Source organism: Salmo salar, chromosome 15 (genome assembly GCF_965601325.2).
Source record: "Salmo salar chromosome 15, fSalSal1, whole genome shotgun sequence".
Taxonomy (NCBI): domain Eukaryota; kingdom Metazoa; phylum Chordata; class Actinopteri; order Salmoniformes; family Salmonidae; genus Salmo; species Salmo salar.
The window spans coordinates 93273883-93294323 of NC_138305.1; the positions used below are offsets into that span (position 1 = coordinate 93273883).

The 20441-nt window shown below is 44.8% G+C and overlaps 1 protein-coding gene across 1 annotated transcript in view; it reads left to right on the forward strand.

The window, feature by feature from the left end:
* The first annotated feature begins 12488 nt into the window (after positions 1 to 12488).
* Positions 12489 to 20441, forward strand: part of plxna2 (plexin A2) — a 455628-nt gene continuing 447675 nt past the window's right edge. The window contains 1 exon segment of the mRNA XM_082962164.1: positions 12489 to 12962. The gene's annotated coding sequence lies outside the window, so the exon portion shown is untranslated.

A 20441-nucleotide genomic window follows, 5' to 3' on the forward strand; every position in this document is an offset into this window, starting at 1 on the left:
ATTCCAGCCATTATAATTTTTTTTTAACCTTTATTTATCTAGGCAAGTCAGTTAAGAACAATTTCATATTTTCAATGACAGCCTAGGAACAGTGGGTTAACTGCCTTGTTCAGGGGAAGAACGACAGATTTGTACCTTGTCAGCTCGGGGACTTGAACTTGCAACCTTTCAGTTACTAGTCCAACACTCTAACCACTAGGCCACGCGGCCACCTCTGCAGCCTCCACTCCTCTATGGGTGGGCCATTAGTGATAATGGGCCACCTGTATGACTGCATAACTGCACGGCAGCGTGTGTGTGTGTGTGTGTGTGTGTGTGTGTGTGTGTGTGTGTGTGTGTGTGTGTGTGTGTGTAAAACTGTGGTGTAGGTGGGTGGTCGCGGAGAGCCAGCCTGGCAGTGCTCCCCTGCACCTCTTGAGTCCCTGTCTGTGTGTCTGTCCGGTAGGTACCCAGTCTGATCTGACAGGTGGAGGGAGCTGCTGGAACATGGCTGTTATCTAGAAATGAGCGACCATTACCTTGTCTCATGCACGCTATGACTCATAGGACACACAACGTGCTCCATCGTCATATTGTACTGTCTGTCATCTCATCCTATGTTCCTGTCACTGTTGTCTATGTGTACTTGTGGAAAATGTAAATGTTGGTAACAGGGAAAAGTAAAAAGTTGTTAACAGGGATGTGATCTATTTTGTACCTGGACAGTTCCAGGGCTATGGGCCTCCATGCTGTCTAACCTTTTAAAAGTGACTCTCTGCATTTTCCTCGCTCTCAAAGGCAATATGTGCCTCAGATTTATGGATGATTTTGATGTGTTTGCTTCCTGTAGTTCTAATTTCTTTCTCTCTCGCTCTCCCCCCATCTCTCTCTTTCTTGACTGGTTGCTGAATGTTGAGATGGGTCAGAGAGATGGAATGGGATTCTGGAATTCCAGCTGAGTCAACAGACAGACAGGTTGCCATGATCCCTCGTGATATCTTCAAACATGGCTGGAGGTAAGAAAAAAATGAAAGCACCACAGCGAACCTCTGAAACCTTCCAAGTTAGTATGAAAATGCAGCCTGTGAGCCCCTTTGATCAGCTTCAGGGATTCATTATCCTCACAAATAAAACCATCACCTGAGCCAAGATGGAAGAGTCATGGGCAGCGTTCAGTAGGACACAATGTTGGGGAATGTTCAGATATAAATATATCATATATCATGTAGAACGGACATACCTCACTCTGATTCTAAGTAATCACGTCAGCTCTATCCATGATGTTTGCCTACTGAATTTGGCCCAGGAAAATAGGTCTTCTTCAGACTCCACACACAGGTGAGCCATCAGCCACCCAGTCAAACACGAACAGGTCAAACACAAACAGGTGAAGGGCCTCACAGACTACAGGGTTTGTCTGTCAGCGTCTTGCCAGAGTGAACTTGGCCTGTCTTTACACACCCTCTCCCTCCGGTGGCAGCAGCGTGGCAGACACCAGGGGTTTAATGGAGCCTCCGGTGGCAGCAGCGTGGCAGACACCAGGGGTTTAATGGAGCCTCCGGTGGCAGCAGCGTGGCAGACACCAGGGGTTTAATGGAGCCTCCGGTGGCAGCAGTGTGGCAGACACCACGGGGTTTAATGGAGCCTCCGGTGGCAGCAGCGTGGCAGACACCAGGGGGTTTAATGGAGCCTCCGGTGGCAGCAGTGTGGCAGACACCACGGGGTTTAATGGAGCCTCCGGTGGCAGCAGCGTGGCAGACACCAGGGGTTTAATGGAGCCTCCGGTGGCAGCAGAGTGGCAGACACCAGGGGTTTAATGGAGCCTCCGGTGGCAGCAGCGTGGCAGACACCACGGGGTTTAATGGAGCCTCCGGTGGCAGCAGCGTGGCAGACACCAGGGGTTTAATGGAGCCTCCGGTGGCAGCAGTGTGGCAGACACCAGGGGTTTAATGGAGCCTCCGGTGGCAGCAGCGTGGCAGACACCACGGGGTTTAATGGAGCCTCCGGTGGCAGCAGCGTGGCAGACACCAGGGGTTTAATGGAGCCTCCGGTGGCAGCAGCGTGGCAGACACCAGGGGTTTAATGGAGCCTCCGGTGGCAGCAGCGTGGCAGACACCAGGGGTTTAATGGAGCCTCCGGTGGCAGCAGCGTGGCAGACACCAGGGGTTTAATGGAGCCTCCGGTGGCAGCAGAGTGGCAGACACCATGGGTTTAATGGAGCCTCCGGTGGCAGCAGCGTGGCAGACACCAGGGGTTTAATGGAGCCTCCGGTGGCAGCAGAGTGGCAGACACCAGGGGTTTAATGGAGCCTCCGGTGGCAGCAGCGTGGCAGACACCAGGGGTTTAATGGAGCCTCCGGTGGCAGCAGCGTGGCAGACACCACGGGGTTTAATGGAGCCTCCGGTGGCAGCAGAGTGGCAGACACCATGGGTTTAATGGAGCCTGTGACAGGGAGTGTAGTGTTTATGGGACCCATTGATTAGCATTCACTGCATCGTTGACTGGTGTGTGTGTCCATCTTTAAACTTTAATTTGTCACATACACAAGTACAGTAAAATGCTTAACTTGCAAGCCCTACCCAACAGCGCAGTATTCAATATCAAAATAGTATAACTCATTAAAAATACTAAAAAACAAGAGAAGAAATAAGAGAGGAAGCTATATACATTGTTAGTGCCAGTACCAAATGTACAATGTGTAATTATACTGGAGTATTTGAGGTAGATATTGTACATGCGGCAGGGATTAGGAGAAAGTGACTGGTAATAACAATAATAACAATAATAATATATACATGTAAACCAGAGTAATAGTGACCAGTAGCAGGATACTGTAAATAGATAGTCTGACTGAACTGTTCTGTAATATCTATCAGGGTAACAGAACAGTTCAGTCAGACTATCAGGGTAACAGAACAGTTCAGTCAGACTATCAGGGTAACAGAACAGTTCAGTCAGACTATCAGGGTAACAGAACAGTTCAGTCAGACTATCAGGGTAACAGAACAGTTCAGTCAGACTATCAGGGTAACAGAACAGTTCAGTCAGACTATCAGGGTAAAAATGAATGCAGTATTTTAATGGTGTGTGTAGTCAGGGGTGATGAGCGTCAATAAATGTAGTTCCCTATCAAGGTTGAAAAGTTTACTATCATTGTTCAGTCTCAATTACACCTTTAAATTCCCTGAAAAGACAAATTCATGTTTTCTAGACATTGTGATCTTGACTCTATTTAAGAAGCCTTTACAACTCTCCATCGAGCTGAACCGTTGTCAGTGAAAAAGTTGCTTTGTCCGCATCTGTCCAAGGTCAACCACAGACACTGTTCCTCATATTGCACCAATTACTGCTTTAGCTTCAACCTTGGGGAGAGGAAAGCTTTCATTCTAGAAACTCAAGCACGTAGCCGAGGGAAGTAGGGGGGCTGAGGGTGCTGAAGCACCCGCTGAAAAATCTGAATTAACTAAATATATATTTCTAAAACATTTTGATATATATTTTTTACTAATATTTTACTAGTATTAGACCTATACAGGTGTCTGTAGTAGCATGGTTAAAATATTTTTTTCAGCATCTCTCCTTTGGCAAAAAAAAGCAGTTGTATAATTAAGAACAGTATCTTGCAGGATTCCATAGTTGTAATTGTAAGAGTTGAAGCCCTGTGCCTTTCTCCGCGATTGTCATCATAATGGTATCCAGAAAGAACAAAACCCTATCCTCGAAATATTACATCAAAAGATGCAAAGTTATGGGCAATGACACAAAACATCCACTTCAAGTTAAATATTTTTCTTGATCAAATAACATGGAAAACAACCACTTTTTGAGCAGTATTAATTTACCATCCATACAAACCACTTAATGTAAATGTACATTAGTGTATTGTACATAGGCTGGTTATCCAGGGTTGTACCTGTAGACTTTCCATCGCCATTGAAGAAAAACAATGATGATGTAATGTGATGACATAATGTGATGATGTGGCTCAGTTGGTAGAGCATGGTGCTTGCAATGCAAGGTTTGTGGGTTTGATTCCCCCAGGGGACCATTATGAACATGTATGCATTCACTACTGCAAGTTGATCTGAGTAAGTGTCTCATGAAAAAGGAATAAATAGACCATTTCAGTTTTTACATAGAAAGTGTTTCAAGAAACTTGAAAACATATAGTACAATACCTCAAAAATGCAATAGTTTCCATTTTTCAAACATACGACTATTTTACACCATTTTAAAGACAAGACTCTCGTTAATCTAACCACATTGTCCGATTTTAAAAAGTCTTTACAGCGAAAGCAAAACATTAGATTATGTTAGGAGAGTACATAGCCACAAATAATCAGACAGCCATTTTCCAAGCAAGCATATATGTCACATAAACCCAAAACACAGCTAAATGAAGCACTAACCTTTGATAATCTTCATCAGATGACACTCCTAGGACATTATGTTATACAATACATGCATGTTTTGTTCAATCAAGTTCATATTTATATCCAAAAACAGCTTTTTACATTGGCATGTGATGTTCAGAACATGCATTCCCACCCAAAACTTCCGGTGAATTTACTAAATTACTCACCATAAACGTTGACAAAATACATAACAATTATTTTAAGAATGATATATACAGAACACCTTTACGCAATCGCTATGTCAGATTTTAAAATAGCTTTTCGGTGAAAGCACATTTTGCAATATTCTGAGTACATAGCTCAGCCATCCCGGCTACTTCGGGATGGCTGAGTGACACCCGCCAACTTCGGGGCTCACTAAACTCAGAATTACTATTAGAAAAATTGTATTACCTTTGCTGATCTTCGTCAGAATGCACTCCCAGGACTGCTACTTCCACAAGAAATGTTGTTTTTATTCCAAATAATCCATAGTTATGTCCAAATACCTCCATTTTGTTTGTGCGTTCAGGTCACTATCCAAAATGTAATGCGCGAGCGCATTTCGAGACAAAAAAAATTCTAAATGTTCCTTTACCGTACTTAGAAGCATGTCAAAGGCTGTTTAAAATCTGTTTTCTCGTAAAATAGCGATAATATTCCAACCGGACAATAGTGTATTCATTCAAAGAGAAAAAGAAAAAAACAGCATGGTCGCGGCACCGTGCATCTCCAATCTCTTCGTCACTAGGCAGACCACTGACAAACTGTGCTAGTATACTCTGCCCAGAGACAGGAGACGCCTCAATCCGCTTTCTGAAGGCTTTAGAGAGCCAATGGAAGCCTTAGAAAGTGCAACGTAACACCAGAGATACTGTAGTTTCGAAAGGGACTAGAAAGAAGAACTACAATTTCTCAGACAGGCCACTTCCTGCTTGGAATTTTCTCAGGTTTTTGCCTGCCATATGAGTTCTGTTATCCTCCCAGACACCATTCAAACAGTTTTAGAAACTTCTGAGTGTTTTCTATCCAAATCTACTAATAATATGCATATTCTTGTTTCTGGGAAAGAGTAGTAACCAGTTTAAATCGGGTACGTTTTTTATCCGGCCGTGAAAATACTGCCCCCTAGCCCAGACAGGTTAAATTGTTTAACTTGGGTCAAACATTTTAGGTAGCCTTCCACAATCTTCCAACGCCTTCCCAGCTTTTTCAGTTCTGCCCACAAATGTTCTATAGGCTGAGGTCAGGGCTTTCTGATGGCCACTCCAATACCTTGACTTTGTTGTCCTTAAGCCATTTTGCCACAACTTTGGAAGTATGCTTGGGGTCATTGTTCATTTGGAAGACCCATTTGCGAACAAGCTTTAACTTCCTGACTGATGTCTTGAAATGTTGCTTCAATATATCCACATAATTTTCCTGCCTCATGATGCCATCTATTTTGTGAAGTGCACCAGTCCCTCCTGCAGCAAAGCACCCCCACAACATGATGCTGCCACCCCCGTGCTTCACGGTTGGGATGATATTCTTCGGCTTGCAAGCCTCCCCCCCTTTTCCTCCAAACATAACGATGGTCATTATGACTTGTGTCATGCACAAAGTAGATGTCCTAACCGACTTGCCAAAACTATAGTTTGTTAACAAGAAATTTGTGGAGTGGTTGAAAAACAAGTTTTAATGACTCCAACCTTAACCTCTCTAGGGTAGGTGGGATGCAATCGTCCCACACTATTCAACAGCCAGTGAAAAATCAGAGCGCCAAATTCAAAACCACAAAATGTCATAATTCAAGGTTCTCAAACATAGGACTATTTTACACCATTTTATAGATACACTTCTCCTGAATCGAACCACGTTGTCCGATTTCAAAAAGGCTTTACAGCGAAAGCAAAACATTAGATTATGTTAGGAGAGTACATAGACACAAATAACCACACAGCCATTTCCAAGCAACTAGCATGCATCACAAATACCCAAAACACAGCTACATGAAGCACTAACCTTTGATGAGCTTCATCAGATGACACTCCTAGGACATCATGTTACACAATACATGCATTTTTTGTTCAATCAAGTTCATATTTATATCTAAAAACAGCATTTTACATTGGCGCGTGACGTTCTGAAAATATTTTGCCTCCAATACTGCCGGTGAATCAGCACTACAATTTACAAAAATACTCGTCATAAACATTGATAAAATATTAAACTGTCATTCAAAGAATTATAGATGAACATCTCCTTTATGCTAACGCTGTGAAAGATTTCAAAATAACTTTACTGGGAAAGCACACTTTGCAATAATCTGAGTACTGCGCTCAGAAAAATACACTAGGCAATACAGATGCCCGCCATTTTGGAGTCATCTAAAATATTAAATAGCATTAGAAATATTCACTTACCTTTGATCTTCATCAGAAGGCACTTCCAGGAATCACAGGTCCACAATAAATGTTGTTTTGTTCGATAAACTCCACAATTTATGTCCAAATAGCTCCTTGTTGTTCGCGCGTTCAGTTCAGCTACACCAAATGTAGGAAGCGCACCGAAAATGTTACGAAGAAAAGTAAAAAAAAAGTTATATTTATGTTCGTTCAAACATGTCAAACGTTGTAAAGCATCAATCTTTAGGGCCTTTAGAACGTGAAACTTCAGTAATATTCCAACCGGACGGTTCCAGTGTCTTGAAAAACGTTTTGGAACACAGCTACCGCCACGTGAATGCACACCAATGAACTGATGTCCTTCCCTGGGTCTACAACTTTCCATCCTTCTTGTTCGGTCTCTGTTCATCATAGACGCCTCAAACAACTTTCTAAAGACTGTTGACATCTAGTGGAAGCCTTAGGCAGTGCAAAATGAACCCTAACTCACTGTGTGTTCGATTGGCAATGACTTGAAAGGACTACAAGCACCAGAATTCTCACTTCCTGGTAAGATTTTTCTCAGGTTTTTGCCTGCCATATGAGTTCTGTTATACTCACAGACATCATTCAAACAGTTTTAGAAACTTCAGCGTGTTCTCTATCCAAATCTACTAATAATATGCATATTCTAGTTCCTGGGCCCGAGTAGTAGGCCGTTTAATTTGGGTACGTTTTTCATCCGGCCGTGAAAATACTGCCACCTACCCTAGAAGTTAATGTATGTTAACTTCTGACTTCAACTGTATGTAACAATGCTGTTCATTGACTATAGCTCAGCATTCAACACCATAGTACCCTCCAATCTCATCATTAAGCTTGGGGCCCTGGGTCTGAACCACACCCTGTGTTACTGGGTCCTGGACTTCCTGACGGGCTGCCCCCAGGTGGGGAAGGTAGGAAACAACACCTCCACTTTGCTGATCCTCAACACAGGGGCCCCACAAGGGTGTGTGCTCAGCCCCCTCCTGTACTCCCTGTACACCCATGACTTGCGTGGCCACGCACGCCTCCAACTCAATCATCAAGTTTGCAGATGACACAGCAGTAGTAGGCCTGAATACAAACAATGACGAGACAGCCTACAGGGAGGAGGTGAGGGCTCTGGGAGTGTGGTGCCAGGAAAATAACCTCTAACTCAACGTCAACAAAACAAAGGAGCTGATTGTGGACTTCAGGGAACAGCAGATGGGACCACATCGGCGGGACCGCAGTGGAGAAGATGGAAAGCTTCAAGTTTTTCGGCATACACATCACGGACAAACTGAAATGGTCCACCCACACAGACAGTGTGGTGAAAAAGGCTCAACAGTGCCTCTTCACCCTCAGGAGGGTGAAAGAATTTGGCTTGGAACCTAAAACCCTCACAAACTTTTACAGATGCACAATTGAGAGCATCCTGTCGGGCTTTATCACCGCCTGGTATGGCAACTGCACTGCACACAACCACAGGGCTCTCCAGAGGGTGGTGCCGTCTGCCCAGCGCATCACCCCCGGGCTCAAACTAACTGCCGTCCAGGACACCTACAGCACCCGATGTCACAGGAAGGCCAAAAATATCACCAAAGACAACAACCACCCGAGCCACTGCCTGTTCACCCCGCTATCATCCAGGAGGCGAGGTCAGTACAGGTGCATCAAAGCTGGGACCGAGAGACTGAAAAACAGCTTCTGTTTTCTCAAGGCCTTCCGACTGTTAAATAGCCATCACTAGCACCTTAGAGGCTGCTACCCTATATACATAAACTTGAAATCACTGCCCACTTTAATAATGGAACATTCGTCACTTTAATGTTTACATATTTTGTATTACTCATCTCATATGTATATACTGTATTCTATTCTACTGTATTTTAGTCTGTCGCTCCGACATTGCTCGTCCAAATATTTATATATTCTTAATTCCATTCCTTTACTTTAGATTTGTGTGTATTGTTGTAAAATTGTTAGATATTCCTGCACTGTCGGATCTAGAAACACAAGCATTTAGCTACACCCACAATAACATCTGATGAACGTGCATGTGACCAATAAATGTAATTTGATTTGATTTGTACTGTTTTGTACAAATAATTATCAGACTCAAGTTACAAATGTTGGTAAACACTCAAATACATTTTGTTTAAATCTTTTCACAAAAGTAGTGCACTGGGTCTTTACTAGTCCTGTATTAGCGGACCAACATAGATGTCTTCAGCGCAAGCATTTCTTTTTTTCTGGCCCAAACTACTTCCGGCGGCTACGCTCAAAGGTATTTACAATTTCCATTTGTCCATGTAAAATATGTTTACTACCTAGAAAAACCCAGTAGTGACGCAACTGTGAACTCGGGACTGGGAACTCGGAAATCTCAGACTTCCGAGCTACTGTAAGTGCGGGAAAAAACAACCTCAGACTGGGAAATATTGGTTTAAACCGTCATCCAACTCGGAATTCCAACTTGGGAACTCTGGCCTCTTTCTAGAGCTCCGACTTTCGGACCTGAAGATCACTAACATCATAATTTGACCTCGCATTTTTCCGAGTTCCCAGTTGTTTTGAAGGCAGCATAAAACCAGGCGTAGATTATGGCGTATACGTCATGATGTGACGAAATTACATTCATAAGGAAACAGTATTGTTCTGCATTCCTCCAGCAGTTGGCTTGCTCTCACTCTTTTTCACGTGTGTATTTTTTTGTGATTTCACTTACGTTTTGGTTTGGAGTGTCACTGTATGGTTTCACAGGAGCATTCCAACAATCACATGGGTGCACCAACAGGAGGAGAACGGAGCAACTTGCAGCCCGATTATCACCCCCCTCTCATGAGAATGCAGGTAAATCATTCAAGATGTATTTCCATTGGTTCACTGCATATTGATGCGTGTATTTGAAGCCTTGCAGAGGCAGCATCGCGGCAGAACAGCACAGAGCACCGACGAGTAAGGACCTCAGACAGAAATGGGGCGGAGCTCTGGCGGATCATACTGAAGACACGTACTGAAGTATCAAAGAAGTGCACAGTTTTTAACAATTTTCCATTGGCTTGGACTCACCTGATTTCAAAGAACACATTGGTTTTCAAGGAATGGATTGCTTAAATTTAAATATTTATTCAAAGACAATTGAGGCTTTGTACTGCACAACATTTATTTGTGCCTCAGGCCTTACCCAGAGTAGGCAGAGCAAGAGGACAACCTGGAACGGACTTCCCCAAACCCAACAACTGGAGAAAGACCTTTTTCCCTTTTTGCAGAACAACTTCCACCTTAGTCCATAAGAGGGTGGCCAAGATATTGAGACTACTTTTACCATCTTCTCGTTTCAAAATAAAATGTCCATACTGTTTGTTAAATCATTGCCTCCTCATATTTTTGGCCACTGTCGTGGTTCCCAACTGGTCACTCTTATTAAACTTGAATATTTAGAGTTCTGGTGCTCAAACTCTCCACCAGCTGGCATAGTCTGTACCTTATGACATACACTCCAAGTTTTTCTTCATTTAAAAAATATACAGTTGTGAATGAAAACCAACACTTTTATTACACAGACGTCTAGCCAAACCACACGAGGACTGTACACACTACACAGACAGACAGTATACCCAGCACCTGCTCTCCCAGACCCGATATGAATTGAGTTATGTTCCAATCAAGCAAATCACTGCTTGTTCCAAACAAGCCTATGAGTAATGGATTCAAGAGCGGTGCTGTATTTGATTACCCCTGCCCTGCTCTGCTCTGCCGTGGCTTGACTAAGATCCATTTGAGTCTTGAGTGGTAGGCTACATGGAGCTAGGTAGTGCTGCTGTGGAACTTCAATATGGACGGCCTCCAGCTATTGACCTAGGCCATCTGTAAGTGGGCTGTGCTGTGCTTTTAGTTTGCTCACACACTAGATGGGTCTGCGTCCTCTATCTCCTGGCAGTTATCAGATACTTGTGATGGCAGACAGAAACCTGTCTTGTTTTCCTTTTCCTCACTGAAGAGAATGGGGTAGCCTACTTTTTCCTTAATGTCTTCAGGTATGAAGCCTAGGGGGGGCATTAACCATTTTTTCCTCATGGCAATAACAGAATGACCATTTTAAAGTTCTGGATCATCACAAGTATTTAGACACATTTCTGAGTGAGTAGCCTAATAATTTAGTTAATCAGTGAAGGTCTCTTTTTCTTTGGCAACAGAGCGGAGTTGGGTGGATCAAGAGATCCCTCTTTGCTGAATATTAGAGCCAAATGCATTAGTGAACTACCAGTATTGCAACTGAATATAGAGGTACTTGGAACAGTTGATCAGACTGTACTTTGATAACTCAAATGTGAAAGACCAGGATGTGTTGGACACCTTCCTAGTGGCTAAGAGGCGACTTGTGGATGGAGAGAGGGAATTGATTAGCGTTAATGCAGCACAACAAAATGGCTACTTAATGGGGTCTGGATTCCAGAACATTTTCAGAGAGGGAAAATAAACTTAAAGGGATTTGTTGGAAAAAAGCAGATAAGGAGCAGCAGAGTGGAGGGAATTAGTGCTGAGGCTGGTTTTAAGCGCTCTTCTCATTACTTAAACAACAATGTTCTGTCGCCCCCTGGGAGCACGGGGACTCGGAGGGCTGTGAAAGTTATACCTGATCATTATCTCAGAAGCAGAAAGAGCATGCATCTCAGAGCCAATCAACGGCACTGTTGGGTGCTTTAATGGCTGGTACTCAACAGAGGGTTACTGTGAATATATATGACTGCACACGGTAGTGTCTACTCACCTGGAAAGCGCATTACAAGGACCAATAATTGTCTAAAAATTGCTTGTCTTCTGTCTGTCTTTCACTGCCTCTCTCTTTATCTATTGAGAGAAAGGATAAGCAGAAAGAGATACTTTGCAAAAAAAATACTTAATGATAAATGTTTATAATTGGGCTTCAATCCACCATTTCAAAATTGGTCTATTTATTTTTAATGCAAATAGTTGATTCATTCCCTAAACTGAGTAGCTTAGACAATGTTTTTCTTCTTTTGAAGACCTGTGAGACTGTAGTAGGGCTATTGTATCGGGTCGTTTATTACTAGGTAGTAGTTCCGTGTTATGCCCATAGGTGGCAGTACTCTAACAGAATTGGCACCAGTATCTCCCCTGAAAGTATCCTTCACTGTTGAGACTTCTTAAGTCACAATGCGTACCAGAACTGGCCTAACGGTATTGTAGAATGGGTGTAAGACTAAGAGGCTTGTTATATGTTTGGATTACATTCGATTATATTAATAATATTCATATTTTTTTTTACTATATTAATACAATTAACTATGTTTCAATACATCAAATATTGCTTAAAAACGTATTCAATGCAGGTGGCTAGACCAATGTAACTGAAACATCTTAAATACATTATTATAAAAGCGTTTAAAGATTGTAGCCACTTTATGGTGACCTTTTATTCCTTGGTAATCAATAATAAAAGTATATTTTCCCATAGCCTATAAATGAGATGAAATGCGAGGAAAATGAAGTTATTTATCCGAAAAGATAATTACTTTATTGTGTTCTCTACACTATCTTCCTACTTTTACTGGAGGCTGTTTTGATTGCCGCAAATTACACTGAGCAGAGCATATGGCCAAGCAACTTTTCGGAGGCACCGCACTGAAACAGTTAACACATGCACCATGCAAATGAGTCCGTGCTGCCGAAGTGCACAGGGGGCCGGGTTTAAACGCTGTGGTTTGCTAGCGGTACTGTACGCTGGCGGGGTGCGCCGCAGCTTTCCATGCCAGTCTAACGCAGCCCTGTGAGAAAGTGTGTGTGAATTTGTGCGGCAAGGTTGCTACGCAAACCGAAGATAGCCTACCCGCCGATGGCAAGCAATTTTCAGCATAGATTCGTTATTGTGGTTTTATCTAATAGTAGCCGTGCGAAACCTAGAATCGGCTTTTAGGGATCTTTGGGATATAAATGAGGGGGCATTGGGTATCCGACATTGTATAGGAATTGGGAGTAAATAGGACTACTCTAAATTGTTTGAGGAACGCCGCGTCAGACTTTCTCGTGGTACTCGTAGCATTTTCCGTGGATGTAAGTAGAATACTCCATCACCTCAACGAAGAGAAGACCATCACCTCAACGAAGAGAAGACCATCACAGCTTGTGTGATCAGAATTAAAATATCAGCAGCAGCTCCCACTGAAACCGAAAGGTGAGTGATAACGTTTAGCCTATGTTATTTATTTTTTATCTACCTAGACATAAAACAATTGATCATCAGTTTGGTTTTACATTTCGATGTCGATGCTGATGATAGCTACCAGCACAATTTTGTGTCTTTTGCCTTGACACTTCTGCTGAATAATTAACTGTAGCCTAGTCTGCCACAAGAAGGATGTAGATAATAATACGGCTGGTTATTACAAGGTTGTGGGATATTGCGCTGAATGAAAAAATGCCCCAAAAATAGATTGGATGAATTTCAGTGTTGTTATTATTCCAATGGTACCTGTTACTTTTCAATGAACGTGTAGACAAATGTAGGCATACGGGTTATACAGGTTATAGACTCGTGCGTAAAACCACAATTACGCATAGCTCGTTTCAGCCAGGTTTTGGGCTTTACCTGAGTCATATGTATACCATGCACTCTATGACCTCACGGTCAACCTTTAATCAAAATGCAGCTGTCATCAGCTCATGAAACTAATTTGATTGAGTTTGATATCCAGACAATCCTAAAATATTCATATTGCATTGTTCTGGATTGATGTTAAAAGGCCTCTATTAAGCTGCAGCATTAAATCAGTTATCCGATATTTTTAACTGACTATCATCCCAACGTATTTTCAATTACTTCCAATGATCAACAGATCAGTAGCTATAGCTAATGATTCCCTCAGTATCAGCTCGCCATGCTGACCTTGACGGTGAACCTGCTATTAGGGGTAAGTTAGAGCAGTGCTCCACAGAGTGAATATAAAATGTCCATTATAGTAGACAGACAGATTGTAGTGCCTATTTTAAGTCTTCTGTCTCATAAATACGATCCAACACGTGAGAACAAATGTGATTATTTTGCCCCATGTAACTTGTTTCTGTTCTTTACTGCGTTACCCGGGTCAGGGGGTTGGAATAACGGTGTTAAATGTACTCTCCGACACCGATTAGTCTACTCTTTCATCCATCCTTCTAACTTGTTAATATTCTATAACACTGTTGATTTATGATAAAGGTTCCTATTACAATGTGGTTTGCCGCAAGACAGAATAACAGTCGCCGTTTTCCCCGAGCCTTGAAAGCAGCTAGAATCTAGACTGCTCATCTGTCGGAGCTCTGGACCAGCAGATGCACTCACAAATCTTCATTTTCTGTCACACACACACAGCGCCCGGGGAAGCGCTCATGACAGTGACTCTAAAGGAAAATAAATATTGTCTTAAGTAGAAAAATTGCCTTACATTTGCATGACAATAACTTGCATCTGCCCATGACTGACGGAGAGCATATTAATCGTTGTGACCATGCAATCAAACATTGTTTCTTCTTGGTAAAATCAGTTTTTGTATATCTAAAGCGTGACCTACTCACATAATTATTGTAATATCCCTCTGAAAGCGAAACAGCAGTTTGACCCCAGGAACAGCCACCAGGGTGGAAATTGCATCCTTGGAAGAGCAAACCACTAAACTCAACCTTGGTCTGATTATCACATGCTCATTATATTCACCTAATTAACTCCAATCTGAAGAGAAAGCACAGGCACTGATAGTCTGGAATGGTAATAGCAGCGTTTCCCAAACTCGGTCCCTTTAACACTACACAGCTGATTCAAATTATCAAAGCTTAGTTGATTAATTGATTATTTGAATCATGTGTTGTGATTGGGCAAAAAACAAAACGTGCACCCCTTGGGGCCCGATGACCAGGTTTGGGGAACCCTGGGTTATAACATTACCAGTGTGTTTGGGCAGTGGGGCACTACCAGTTATAACATTACCAGTGTGTTTGGGCAGTGGGGCACTACCAGTTCTAACATTACCAGTGTGTTTGGGCAGTGGGGCACTACCAGTTATAACATTACCAGTGTGTTTGGGCAGTGGGGCACTACCAGTTATAACATTACCAGTGTGTTTGGGCAGTGGGGCACTCACCTTATGACTCTATTATTTTAAGATACAGATTTAGTCAGACTAGATTCCCGTTTTCTGGAATCAAGTCTACATGAAATACATGATATCTAGATAATCTCTTTATGCGAGCTACAAGAACACAGTAAATTGCATTGCCATTCTGCTCAATGCAGCACTTTCAAGAGCACTGCAAGCGGAGCTGTTGAGAACCTCAACATCACACATTCTATAATCAATAAGGTTAACTACATGAAGCTCAGAGAAATTACCTCCATTGGAGAAATTCACATCAAACTGGTTGGCTGGCTGGTTGATCGTGCACTGCCATTGCCTCACCATCTCTCCATCTCTCCATTCCCCTTTCTCTCAACATGTGTTCCAGCATTTTGATTGGATTTTATTCAGCTGTCAGGACAGGAAGAATCTCAGTGCTATTGATTTGCTTTTTCCAGTTTAGTACATGTCTTTTTCCTGCAGGGTAATCGGGAGGTCTTATGTGATTAAGGATGGTTTGTTCACCATTTTCACCAGCTTTATTTTAGAAAGGGTAAATTATGCATCTCAATGGACTCCCTGAAAGCATTCTGGTAGTACACACATGGAGTACGAACGCTGTGTTGATTTGTCAGGATCGTCATAATGACTGGACCAAGGCGCAGCGTACGTAGCGTTCCACATCTTTATTATAAAGTGAAACTTCAGCAAATACAAAACAATAAACGAACAAACGAAACGTGACGTTCTGGAGTGCTCACAGGTAAATACACAAAAACAAAACAAGATCCCACAAAACACAGTGGGGAGATGGCTGCCTAAATATGATCCCCAATCAGAGACAACGATAAACGGCTGCCTCTGATTGGGAACCATACCAGGCCAACATAGAATTAAACAATCTAGATTACCCACCCTAGTCACACCCCGACCTAACCAACATAGAGAATAAAAGGCTCTCTATGGTCAGGGCGTGACAGTCCCCCCCCCCCCCCCCCCCCCAAAAGTGCGGACTCTGGCCGCAAAACCTGACTCTACAGGGGAGGGTTCGGGTGGGTATCTAGCATCGGTGGCGGCTCCGGTGCGGGGCGAAGTACCCACTCCGCTCGCAGATCCGCCAGCATCGGTGGCAGCTCTGGTGCGGGACTTTGCCCCCGCCCAGACCACGGGTCTGGCCATGGAGCCGGGTAGAACGCCGTGCCCGGACTGGGCCTCGGCGCAGAGGAGGACCCCGGCCATGGAGCTGGGTTGAACGCCGCACCCGGACTGGGCACCAGCGCCGAGGAAGGCTCCGGCCATGGAACTGAGTTGGCTGCCGTGCCTGGACTGGGCACCGGCGCAAAGGAAGGCTCTGGCCTTGGAGCGGGACTGGACGCCGTGCCTGGACTGGACATCAGCGCAGAGGAAGACTCCTGCCATGGAGCGGGACTGGACGCTGTGCCTGGACTGGGCACCGGCGCAGAGGAAGGCTCCAGCCTTGGAGCTGGACTGGATGCCGTGCCTGGACTGGGCACCGGCGCAAAGGAGGGCTCCGGACTGTGGACCGTCGTATAAGGTTCCGGACTGTGGACCGTCGCAGGAGGTTCCGGACTGTGGACCGTCGCAGGAGGTTCCGGACTGTGGACCGTCGCAGGAGGTTCCGGACTCTGGACCGTCGCAGGAGGTTCCGGACTGTGGACCATCGCCGGAATCTCTGGACTGTGAACCGTCGCCGGAATCTCTGGACTGGGGACCGTCGCTGGAAGCTCTGGACTGGGGACCGTCGCCGGAAGCTCTGGACTGGGGACCGTTGCCGGAAGCTCTGGACTGTTGATGCGTACTGGAGGCCTAGTGCGTGGGGCCGGTACAGGTGGCACTGGACTGGTGACACACACTTCAGGGCGAGCGCGGGGAGCAGGCACAGGACATGCCGGACTGGGGGGGTGCACTGGAGGCCTGATGCATGGGACCGGCACAGGTTGCACCGGACTGGTGACACGCTCTTCAGGGCGAGTGCGAGGAGCTGGCACAGGACGTACTGGGCTGTGGAGGCGCACTGGAGACCTGGTGCATAGGGGCGGCACAAATCGTACCGGAATGATGACACACTTCGCACGGCGAGTGCGGGGAGCTGGCACAGGACGTACTGGGCTGTGGAGGCGCACTGGAGACCTGGTGCGTAGAGCCGGCACAAATTGTACCGGAACGATGACACATTTAGCACAGCGAGTGCGGGTAGCTGGCACAGGATGTACTGGGCTGTGAAGGCGTACTGGAGACTTGGTGCGTAGAGCCGGCTCACATGGTACCGGACAAATGATACGCTCCTCAAGGCGAGTGCAGAGAGCTGGCACAAGACGTACAGGGCTGTGGAGGCATACTGGAGACCTGGTGCGTGGAGCTGACACAGTTTTTACCAGACTGCTAGCACACTCCTCAGGACGAGTATGGAGAGCTGACTCAGGTGGCATCAAACAGATAACACGCTCCTTAGGGCAAATGTCGTGCATCATACACCAACACAACAACTCTCTCATTTCTCTCTCCTCCAATTTCTCCATCAACACTGACCGTCTCTGACTCTCTCCGTTCACTCTCCTCCAATTTCTCCCTCTTCTCCCAGATCGGCTCTGGTTCGCTCCTCGGCTCCGCCGACCACCCCGTGTGCCCCCCCAATTTTGCGGGGGGCTTTCCTTGTGGCCGCGAACCCCGGCGTTGTCGCTGTCCTCCCTTATCTCCTTGCGGCTGCTTAAAAGGAAGGCTTTCGTGTCCCTCCATGATTTCCTCCTATGTCCAGGATATCTTCTCCTCCTGGGCACGCTGCTTGGTCTTGTTGTGTTGGGATCTTCTGTCACAATCGTCGTAAGAACTGGACCAAGGCGCAGCGTACGTAGCATTCTACATCTTTATTATAAAGTAAAACTTCAGCAAATACAAAACAATAAACGAACAAACAAAACGTGACGTTCTGGAGTGCTCACAGGCAACTACACAAAAACAAAACAAGATCCCACAAAACACAGTGGGGAAATGGCTGCCTAAATATGATCCCCAATCAGAGACAACGATAAACGGCTGCCTCTGATTGGGAACCAAAGCAGGCCAACATAGAATTAAACAACCTAGATTACCCACCCTAGTCACACCCCAACCTAACCAACACATGGTAGCCGTTTTCTCCTTTCTATTCAAAAACCGCTGACCACTGAACAGCGTCACGTATGTAGTGTAGAATGTATACCCTGGCCCCTGTTCCCCAAGTCTCCTTCCTTGTGAAGATGAGACTCTTCCTCAGGATGACATGACGGCTCAAGAGCGTCCCCTGTCGACCCCGACCACGACTCTTTAGACTTCAGCAGCTATCAAGCAGACCAGGGCTAGATCTGAACAGAGCCTGCTCTGCATCTCCTCAATACCATCAGTCAGGCCTTTAGAGCCTAATCATTTATTTTACCTTTATTTAACTAGGCAAGTCAGTTAAGAACAAATTCTTATTTTCAATGACGGCCTAGGAACAGTGGGTTATATGCCTTGTTCAGGGCCCGTACAATAATACATATTTTTGTTTGTACTTAGTACCAAGTGAGTAGGATAGTGGTGGTGGTGACAGAGGTGCATATACAGATAGCCTACTCAGTGCTTTTGTATGTGCTGTGTGAGTGTCACCAGCATGCAGCGCACACTGGCTTCTCTTCTCTATTGGCTGGGCTCCCTCTACCAGGCAGCCAGGCCCGCCCTCCCATGTTTAGATTGAGAGATTTTGACAGATTTTGACAGTCACTATGCATGCAGGCGGAATCCTTGACCTATTTCTTAACGAGTGAACAGTCTAAACATGTTCAGTGGTTGGATATTCTGGAGTAGGCTCCCCCTTAAAGACCCCCCCCGCCCCCCCTCACACACACATACGCATGCGCGCACACACACACACACACACACACACGCTTGCCTACACAGGCACTCCAATGCCTTGCAGGCTGGCTGCTGTGTGTTCACTTGTTCCTTGCAGATCTAGGTCTCCACATGATCTGCTTGAGTTTAGGCTACTCACCATATTTGTTTGTTTAATGCAATTGGTCTCCCCCTCACCGCAATGTGTATCTGAACCTGTCAACTGTCCAGCTGTCACAACAGAGATCTTTATCTCTGACCTACACACGCTCCACTCATGCATGGGTGTACATGCGTGCATGTGTGTGTGTGTGTGTGTGTGTGATAGAGAGGGAAGGTGTATCCATGTGAAGATTGACATAACAGAGACTTATAACATCTGTGACATTGATCAAGTGGAGTGTAGCCAGGGAGAGCGTTTAGTTGGAAAGTGGTTGTTGTATGCTGTTAAGCAGAACTATCTCTCTCCTCATGCTGTTTAAAGGCTGGCTTCTCACCCAAGACAGGTTCCTCAACCATATCTCTGAGCTTTCAGTCTCTCTCAACCCTGTAAACAACAGGCTTTTATTATCTGCCTGCTAGGCAGCTTCTTTAAGCATCATGTCCAGCCCACCTTATTTAGAGATAGCTATGCTTCTGTTAGTCATAATTATCCCAGAGGACTTAGAGGAGTAGACAGTAGCCAGCAGCAGTGCCCAGATATGTTGCATCAATGTGGGGGAGTTCCGATGCTTTTCACAGCCTTGCTTTAGGAAGAGGGGGAGGCTAAGGGTTCTACTCATCCATCAGCCTCGTCACAGATATGTGCGGAATGAACTGAACCTTGCACATCTCATTATGTAATGCATTTGAAAAGTGCTTCTTTATGTCACTATAGCCAGGGCTACCCTGAAAGTCTTTGTCATGGTGTGGTAGTTTCCATCATGTTGAGTGGTTGTGTGCGTAGCCTTTAGTGACTTACTGAATCGTTGAGACCAGTTTAGGTTGATGGCAACAGGCCTCTACATTGGTAAATAGCAGCTGGAGTCGGTATGAGCAACACATAGCACAGGGAGTGAAAATCAATGCGACTGCTCTGCATGACATTTTCCAATACATTCACAGAAACTCTAATGCACCAGAAGACTCCAAAGACCGCAAGTACTGCTTCTGAAATCATAGAGCCTGTGAGTCCGAGGTGGGTGCTTTTCCTTTTTAACTGCTGTGTGTGTGATATTGTGTTGAGAGTAGGGCTGGGCGGTATACCGTGTTTTACTATATACCGGTATTGGTGCACGGAGTGGTATGGGTTTTTACTTTACATCCTATAACGGTATTTGAATGTTTGGTTTGTTAAATGTGATACACCGTGTGTAGCGTCCATTTTTATAGTTCACTCCGCAACTTGAGTCATCCCTCTCCGCGCCGCTTTCCACGCAGACCTAGTCCCACCTGTCACTCAACGAGCGCATTTGTTGTTGCTCGACCACGAGACTTTCGTTCAGTCTGCATGGTCAATGCAGCACGTGAAACGATGTTGTTTCCAATTTGATCTTAATATAAATCCACAAGCGTTCTATAATTACAATATTAGTTTGTGTTTCTTACATCAGCAAACAGCTAGTTTGTATTTTCTTAGCAAGTTAAGCTAAATCGTGTTAGCCACTAATGCTAATCACTAGTTAGCTGGCTAGCTAATAAAAGTACTGAGTCAG